Source organism: Leopardus geoffroyi, chromosome C2 (genome assembly GCF_018350155.1).
Source record: "Leopardus geoffroyi isolate Oge1 chromosome C2, O.geoffroyi_Oge1_pat1.0, whole genome shotgun sequence".
Taxonomy (NCBI): Eukaryota; Metazoa; Chordata; class Mammalia; order Carnivora; family Felidae; genus Leopardus; species Leopardus geoffroyi.
Window position 1 is genome coordinate 19,578,219 of NC_059333.1, and position 9,870 is coordinate 19,588,088.

At 38.9% G+C, this 9,870-nt stretch overlaps 1 pseudogene; it reads right to left on the reverse strand.

The window, feature by feature from the left end:
- Nucleotides 1-6,662: 6,662 nt before the first annotated feature.
- LOC123576054 lies at nt 6,663-9,591 on the reverse strand (annotated as a pseudogene).
- Nucleotides 9,592-9,870: the final 279 nt, after the last annotated feature.

Below are 9,870 nucleotides of genomic sequence, written 5' to 3' on the forward strand. Positions count from 1 at the left end.
GAAGACCCTAAGGGATAGCAGAGCCACAAAATGGAAAGAACTGGGTCTCTGTGTCTCCATGTAAAGGTATGCATCCGGGGTCCAATAGCTGTTAGGTAACTGGGAAGTAAACTCTTCATTTCAACAGTTAATATTGCCCAAACTAATAATCTCACTTAAAAAAAAAAAAAAAAAAAAAAAAGGTAAGGGGCTAGGAATCACATGGTAGCACATTATTTACTATGATCCTTTAGAACCTTCTCAGTGGAAATAGGGACACCAAGTAGTAAGTTCCTTTTGTGATCATGGTATCTCCCCTGCCAGGTAAGCATTAGTAAGTTCCTTTTGATGAGAGATCCAGGTTGCTTTGCTCATTCAACTCATCAGCAATTTTCTATCAAAAGTGGATGTTCGGGGGCGCCTGGGTGGCTCAGTCGGTTAAGCGTCTGACTTTGGCTCAGGTCATGATCTCGCAGTTTGTGAGTTCGAGCCCCGCGACGGGCTCTGTGCTGACAGCTCAGAGCCTGGAGCCTGCTTCTGATTCTGTGTCTCCTCCTCTCTCTGCCTCTCCCCTGCTCAGGCTCTGTCTCTCTCTGTCTCTCAATAATAAAGAAACTTAAAAAAAGAAAAGTGGATGTTCATTTTTCATTCATCTATTTTTCTTTAATTTAAAAATACCAATTTATCATCAATTGTTAACTTTAGAGTACATTTGCACAGGTATCTGCCTCCTCATGCTTTTGCTCAATTTTCTCCATTAGACAATATAATGGAGAAAAATATTTACAACTAAAATTGATAGCAGTCATTTATGTGTTCCAATGGATAGGGAGTGAGTTTTCTGTTTTCTCTTTTCTTTTTTCTTTTCCTTTCTTTTCTTTTCTTTTCTTTTCTTTTCTTTTCTTTTCTTTTCTTTTTTCTTACTCTTTTCTTCCTTTCTCGGAGTTTAGATTGCAATAAGAAAGTTGGAAATTCCAATGTTACAGTTATGAAGAGGACCTGAAGAGACGGCCTACACAGTAGAACCATCAATGATTAGTCTTTGGTGGTGCAGAAGGCAGTGGAAGCCTAGAAGCAAGCAGAGAGTGGAAAGCTAATTTTTTTTCCAAATAATGATGTAAGAGGGAACAAGTTGGATGAATAGGGAGGTATGACATACAGTCTTAGGAAGAAGAGTAATTTTTAATAAAGCCTGATGTAACCCAATGCTTTTGGTATTTACGGTAAGGCCATGTGCTGCTTCTTTTCCATCTATTCTTATTCTGCGCCATAGAAGAATGGTTCATGTAGAGTCTAGTTTTCTGTTTCCAGTTGGTCTTGGTCAGGGGAAAGCACTTGCAGGAAAGGGGGTGCTAGAAGGAGAGAGAGAGACAGCAGCATCCTTCCCTTCCCCCTTCCCTCTTCTGCCCAGGATTCTGGGAAGCCCTGATATCACTGAAAGCATTTGGATCTGATAGCACTGCTTCCTTCCTTTGCCCCTTCAGGCTTAGGGTGGCAATGGCTTCCCTGTTTTGCTGATCTCTGACTCTTGCTGTCTCCATTTTTGGTTCTCAAACCTCTAACTTGTCTCTTTATTAAAGTCTTTTCAGGTAAACACTGCTGGGAAGACTCACCTCCCACCAGGACCCCAATTAATAGGAAGTGATTGCTGTTGGTAGTGGTGGTGGGGTGTTACAGAAAAGCAACTGCACTCATATTTGGTCTGGTCTCCATGTTATTGTGATTTACTGACATGAAACTTCATGACCTTCTATATCCAGAGAGCAAGAAGAGACCATTTGTGTACTTTCATTGTTGCTTACATGTACTATGTCAACATTGTGAATTTAATGCCATAGGCTTTTTACTTCAGGGGTTCCTCTACTGAAACAATTAAGATAAATAAAAAAATCTCTATTTATCCAAACTTTACCTACCAGCAGCTGCTGAGCTTTTGGGTGGGAGGTGTGGAAGTATGTGACAGGGTGTATGTCTATGACTTTTGGGTTTTAATGGTATTTGTGAAGGAGGAGATATGTGAATTCTTCAGCAGAAAGGAGAGAAGAAATTAGTCACAGGTGAGAAGCCAAAACAAGATCAGTAATTCATCAGAAGAGGTTTTTACAATTAGAAATGACTGGATGTACTTAAGCTGCCTGGAAATGTTGAGAAATCTTGGGAGAATGCTAGATTTCTCACAAAAAGTGAGTTTGGTTAATGGAGATGATTTTAAAGATGAATTTCAAGTAGCAGCAACCCCAGTTAATATCTGATTAATCCAAGTCTAGGTTAAAGCTACACATAAATTTATGGGTTTGAGTTTTTCTTATAGGATACATGTCTTCCTTTGCTTTATGGTTTTAAGCCTTTTTTAAAATTTTAGACTGGTTTTAGATTTACAGAAAAGGTTTGAAGATGGTACATAGTTCCCATATACCCTATGCCTAGTTTTCATGATTGTTAACGTCTTACCTTACCCATGGAACATTTGTTATAACTAAAGAACTGACAGTGACATATTATTATTAACCAAAGTCCATGTCTTATTCAGATTACCTTAGTTTTTACTTAGTATACTTTTCCTCTTCCAGGGTTCTGCAAGGACATCTCATCATATTTAATTGTCAGTTCTCTTCAGCTTCCTCTTGGCTGTGACAATTGCTCAGACTTTCCTTGTTTCTGACCTTGGCAGTTTTGAGAAGGGTTCATCAGTTATTTTGTAGAATGACCCTCAGTTGGAATTTGTCTAATGTTTTTAAACCAAGGGTATGGATTTTGGGGAAGCAAAACACAAGGGTGAGCTGTTTTTCTCATCGCATTATATTAAGGGCCTATGTTATCAGTCTGACTTGTTAATAACGATGTCAATGCCTTATTTTTTGACGTACATATTCTAGGTTCACCACTAGACTGCAAACCCTCTGAAGATGGAGACTGTGTTTTTCTTTACGAGGTGCAAACTACTTGCTATCACTGCTAGAAATGATAGCTTTTTAATGAATTTGTGAATTTCCCAACATTTTAGTATATGATATGTAGAGACCATACAGAACCAGGCAGTCTACTTCTGTCTTTATAGTCTTGACAAAGTTATAAAAAGCCGACCAAAAAGCAGAAATTTTTATATCATAACAAAAGTGAATGCATGCTACATGAAACTGGAAACGCCTATTTTTCAGTGATGTCAAATGCCTTTTCACCTTAGTGGTGTTGTGGCTCTATTGTTCTTTGCACTTTTCTGTTTAAATTCCTTTCAAAAAATGTCAGAAAAACATGTGACCTTAGATGTCTGACAACCCAGTTCCTTAGCCCACTTAATACACAGAACCAGAATCTTTTTTCATTGATTCCTTTGGGGAAAGTTTACACTAACCTTCACAAATTTGGGGATGGGGATAAGCACTTGTCTTCAGATTGCCCAGAAGTTCATCAGTGAAGAAGAATGATTTGTCTTTTGAGTGTCCTTTGCTGATGGATGTGGGATATGTCCTAGTCAGTACCTTCCAATGTTCAGAAACTTGTCATAGGAACCCTTGGAAGCCGTGGTACAAACCTTCTTTCTTGCAGGAACAGATAGTTTTTCTTTCTTTCTTTCTTTCTTTCTTTCTTTCTTTCTTTCTTTCTTTCTTTCTTTCTTTCTTCCTTCCTTCCTTCCTTCCTTCCTTCCTTCCTTCCTTCCTTCCTTCCTTTTTTCTCTTTCTTTCTCTTTCTTTCTTTCTTTCTTTCTTTCTTTCTTTCTCTCTTTCTTCCTTTTTTCTTTTTCTTTCTTTTTTTCTTTCTTTTCTTTCTTTCTCTTTCTTTCTTTCTTTCTTTCTTTCTTTCTTTCTTTCTTTCTTTCTTTCTCAATGGTTTATTTATTTTACAGAGAGAGAGTATGAGCAGAGGAGGGCAGAGAGGGGGACAGAGGATCCCAAGTGGGCTCTGGGCTGATAGCAGCAAGCCCGATGCAGGGCTGACCTCAAGCAAGGTCATGACCTGAACCAAAGTCTGATGCTCAACAAACTGAGCCTCCCTGGTGCCCTGGAACAGTTAAATTTCTTGTACCTAGACTACTTTCATCTGTCTTAGGTTCTTTTGCTTTTGCTGAAGCCTGGTTTGCACATGCAGAATATTCCTAGAGTCTGCATAAAGAGGAAAGGAGACAGTAATGGTGTAAAAAAAGAGATGCTTAGGTTCTTTTCTTGATATCATTTTTTCATTTTCACTTTGGTTCTCATTTTTGACTTTCTTTGATGATTCTCTGCCCAATTAATTTTCAAAAACTATCTCTTTGCTGCATTGTTTTCCAGATTTTACCAAAATCTTCTAAGCTATATGAATGGATAAGATTCCAGCTTACAAAATAATGTCAATGTACTTATTACATTTGCCTTTTCTAAAATACCAATAGCATGGGCTTTCATTCAGCAAATGCTCACTAAAAATTATTAAACAAGATATTTGTACTTGTTTTTCAATTGTTTCAACAGTATCTTTTTATTTATAGAAATTTTCATATTTCAAGTCTAAAAGATATAATTTTGCCTTGTTTGCATTTGTTATATTCACTGTACATCTATTAACATTGTTCACTAAAAACTCAGACTCTGTAGTCTATTGTTTTCTCCTTGAAAAGAGCATCCATTTCAGAAGCCTGCGATTATGTATCTGAATTCTATTTGATCAAATGAAATGATTTTAAATAACATCTATTACAGGTGACAGTGAATTTTAATTATTTTTAAAAAATATTTTTTGAATGTTACTCATTTTTGAGAGACAGAGCATGAGTGGGGGGAAGGGCAGAGAGAGAGAGAGAGAGAGAGAGAGAGAGAGAGAGAGACGGAATCCAAAGCAGGCCCCAGGCTCTGAACTGTCAGCACAGAGCCTGTTGTGGGGTTCAAACCCACAAGCTGAGAGATCATGACCTGAGCCAAAGTCAGTCGCTTAACTGACTGAGCCACCCAGTCTTCCTATTTGCCATTTGTGTATTTTTTTTTAGGGAAATCTATTGAAATGATTTGCCCATTTTTATCTGGGTGGTTTACCATTTAGTTGTAAGTGTTTTTTATATATTTCTTTTTTATTTTCCTAGTGTTTGCGCTGGCGAGTCAAGTTAACAGCTTGATTTTTAACAATCTAATTAGGTTTAATACTGACCTAATTTCAATTATCTACAAAAATTTTACTCTTATATAACTCATTTCCCTCTCCTATCCTTTGTACTGCTGTTGTCATATAAATCCCATTATTATACACCACATGCCCACCAACACAGATTTATACTCATTTCTTTATGTACCTTAAATGAGGTAGAAGAGAAAAGATTTACAATTCAAAAACAAATGCACTGGGGCAAAAACTTTTCATGCAGGGAGCTCAGAGTCAGGTTAGTTAAAGATAGCCTTGCAAAGGGGTTCTTCTAGGGAATGACTGGACAGGTTAAATAATCATTCTTGGGAAATGAGATATTGAAGGAGCTCCAATCCCATTCCCATCCAATCTCCAGTGGCTAATAAGGCTGTAGATTTTGATCATGTTTCTGTGCTTTGATTTTCAAGCCTATCTCAGAACTGGAGACCTAGGGACTCAACTAGGGCAAATTAAATCACTATAATGCTTGCCGTTCTAAGATTCAGTTACTTTTCTTAAATAAACACTCACATGTATCTTGGATTACTACAAGTATCTTCTTAATTTCCAGAGTTTTGAAAAAGTAAATTCTGAAAATCTTTGTGAGTTTTGTCATTTCTTTTATAGATGAGAAATAATTTTGGAAGTCTTTATTCAGCCATTTTTACTGACTACCTTATTATATATTTGTGTTCAAAGTAGCAAGACAGGGTAAAAGAAGCCTTGAGATTTGGGAATCGACAGAGAGAGAGAGAGAGAGAGAGAGAGAGAGAGAGAGAGAGTTCCATATGAGGCTGAAGAATTTGTCAGTGGCTAAATTATTCAGTTTTGAAGATCATACTTAAGAGTTTAGTTTAGGCTTTATTTTATTACTTAGTTTAGTCTTTTTGTGTGTGTGAAGAAAATATTTACTTTAAGAAAAAAAAATTAGTTAAAAAAATTTAACAAGTTTCACTTAGCAAAATACACCCAAAAGGAAATCAAACTACAAAAAAAAGTTTTAAGTCAAGGCCTCACTAAGTCCTACAGTATTAGCAATGTGTCTCCATTTTCAAAATTAACTTATTCTTGGGGGCACCTGGGTGGCTCAGTCGGTTTGGCTTCCAACTTTGGCTCAGGTCATGATTTCATGTTTCATGGGTTTGGGTCCCACATCGGGCTCTGCACTGTCAGATTCTCTCTCCCTCCCTCTCTCTGCCTCTCTCTCTCTCAAAATAAATCAATAATTTTAAAAAACACTAACTTATTATAAAAAACTGAAATTTAAACTGACAAGATTTTAAATAAAAATGAACTATAATGAACAAACATGAAAAAAACTCCTCTTTGAATTAGGGATCTGGCACCTTGAGTTTTCCAAAAAAGTATGCCTCTCAGTGTGTTCATGTCATGTGATATAAAAGATCCATGTAATGTACTTAAAACTACTTTAACTTAGATAACATCACTCTGAGGTGCACTACGAAAATGTTAATTGAGAAAAGCTGAAAGTAGTTTAGTTTTTACTCATTACCACATGATAATGTGATAAGAAGGTCTGCATGAGAAAACACTGAAGAGGTGATTTTTTAATGCAGATTACACAGAACTCATGGTGCAAAATGGGTCCCACAGCTTCCTCTAGAGTAATAATTGCTTTTCACTGCTTGTTGGCTGCCTGTGAAAATTTGATCGCAATAACTCAAATGCTCCTATGAAACTAGTCATATCCACCCATGGCGCTCTGGCCTCTACAGTCAGCCCCGTAACAGCCACTCACAGACTGACTCTCAAGGCCTCTGGGAGTGGACTGGGTGGACACTCCCATGCCTTGCATCATCTGGTTGCTACACACCCCTTGCTGGCCCCAGTTGCAGAATTCTGGAAAGGTTCTACGTATCCACGTTGCGTGTTGGTCCCGTCTTTGGACATGGCTGCCACAACTTCTTCGTGAGTGGCAAACTCCATGTGGGCTCCGCCCCTTACTCTTCAATCAAAGCCACTGTCAATATGGACTCTCACAGGGTTAAGTGGAGAGAAGTCATAAATGTCATTCTCTGTGTCATCGTATGGCCACCCTCTCATGCAGACTCAGTGTACAGTGGTACTCTGGGCAGTGAAATCGCCACCTCCGATCTGTGGTCACACCTGCCTGAGAGACAGTAATTGAGGTCTCTCCCCAACAAATCAGTGGTGAAGCTGTAGCCATCACCAAGGACCCGGTAGTCCTCAGAGCCCCCATAGCTTGCACTATGAACACCAGACCTCATCCTCCGTAGATCCGCTTGCTTGATGATGCCAATATGCCTGTTGGCTATGCCAGCGTGGTCATAAAGCCCCCGCCACTCTTGAGACATGAACTTCAGAGGGGGACCCGAGTACAACCTAGCTTCCTCCTGATTGCTCTTGAACACTTCAATATACCTGTGCCCTATTCTCTCCTTGTGCTTCTCTAGGCCCTTCTCAGCTAACTCCTGTGAGGGAAACTACACAAAGACCTCCCCTATAATCTTGCCCTTGGGATCCACAGGCAAGGTGGTCCACAATTCCAACCATAAGAACAGAACAATTTCTCCCTTCGTCATCCAAATGGGAGTCCTCGGGCCACACAAAGCCATCAGTGGCTTCAAGACCTAATCCACCTCAGTTCTGTGTGACTTAAACACCTCAATGTACCGGTGCCCATGCTTTTTCTGTCTTTTTTAAGGACCACTTTTACATCAGTTTCTGATTCAAGTCCAACAAAAGCCTCGCCACTCTGCCTGCCTTCTCTAGTGTAGATGAAATGAATGCCTGCAACCCCAGTGTGAATTGTGCAGTCAGAAAGCAAATTCTGCTTATCCTTAGCAGAGCAGGACTGGGACAGGCCTGACCTCAAAGCCTTCACTTCCTCAGGGCCCTACATCATGGACACTTGAGAGGAAAGACGCCAAATGAGCTTGGGTGCAGCTTTTTGTGACTTAAACAGCCAACCCCAGGGGGCAGGGGGAGATGCCCATAGTTGGAGACACTCCTGGTAGGTAATGAATTGTCCTAAAAAAGAGCTATATGACCATCTTGCCTCAGTGTCACAGCATTCACCAGAGCAGCCAGGTGGTGGTGCTGGGGATGGGGATGGGCTTGAGCCCCCTTCCTCCTGGGAAAGGCTTTTAATCTTTATTCTCAAGGTACAAGGATGTCACCAGAGAGCTTTCAGCAGAAGGACAGTATAGACTTAGGGAGATTCATCAGCAAGGAGAAAGAGAGAAGACAACTCCAAGGTGGTACATAGAAAGGAGTGGAAATGAAAGGGGGTGGACATAGTTGAGAGTTATTTGGGAAATAAAATGAACTGGGCTGTTGGTGGATTGAAGGGAAAGCCTGAGGAAGAAATTCACAAGAGAACATGGCTCCCCTGCCCCTACATCACCCTGCAGGTCTGATGCCTTTGCTAAAGGGTCTGAAACTACTACCAGAGTTTCATCTTGGATGAGTGAATATAAAGTGAAACTGCCATGAAGTGTAGTCATCATCAGTACAAGAAGTACAGTGATCTCTCTCTCTTCAAATTGACAAAATAAAAAGAAACTCCTTACAAGCAGAAGGATTGGCAGAAGCTCTGGTTACTAAGAGAAGGCAGGAGAAGAGACAAGGGACAATGGCTGGAAGTAAACCAAAACCAAAATCAAACACCTTTCCATCTCCTTTTTGGAAATTTTATGGAATTTTTGGAAATTTTTTGGAATTTTATGGAAATCAAGACACCGAAGGAATCTATTCTTAGAGACTGCAGCTCTGTTTTTTCTTGCAATTGCTTGAGATCTCATATGAACTTTGATTTAACAACTCAAAATATTTTCACAAAGGCTAACATTTTCACCCATGCTTCCTTGATGTAGCTATGAGCTCTCCCTATGTATATCTCTAATCATGCCCCTGAGCTTTACCTAAGTGCCACGATTGCTACAATCCTACTACCGCTAACCTCTTATGGTGACATTAATAGCCCAACTTGGGATAGTGCACTTATTGTTTTAAAGACTTTTATTTTTTAAAAAAAATGATTTTTTAAGTTTATTTATCTACTTTGAGAGAAAGAGAGAGAGAGAAAGAGAGAGAGGTAGAGAGAGAGAGAGAGAACGAGTTGGGGAGGGGCAGAGGGAGAGACAGAGAATCCAAGCAGGATCTGCACTGTCAGCAAAGAGCCTGGTATGGGGCTCAAGTTCACAAACTGAGATCTTATCCTGAGCTGAAACCAAGAGTCAGACACTTAACTCACTTAGCCACCCAGACGCCCCTGTTTTAAAGGTTTTTCAATGGCTTACTCCCTTAATAACAAATTGGGAATTATGACACTATTAGGAATCACCAATTTCCAAATTAATTGCTTGACCAAGATAAAAAAAATATCCTATACTGATATAGGACGGAAAACACCAAATAGTAATAAATGTTATTTAAATATCAGAATGGTACCAGGATATATTAATCACATAAAAAAGTTTGTCATATAACTACCAACATAGCATTCCTTCACAAATTTAAAACAAGGACATTCCACATCTAGTATTATATTGTACAGGTAAACTATAACTTTCATACACATAAAGAGAGTTTTTAGAATAATGTGATTTCACTATTGTTTTACATAGCAATGAATTAGAAATATCCTAAATGAATTCCCATAGTTAAAATTATGGTGATAAATTATGAAAAATGAGATCCTTCTATATGTACTTACATGGAAGCATCTTCATGAAATATTAACAAGAAGAAGAAAGGTGCAGAACAGTTTGTATAATGTATTACTATGTGGGGGAAAAACATATATGTGATTATACA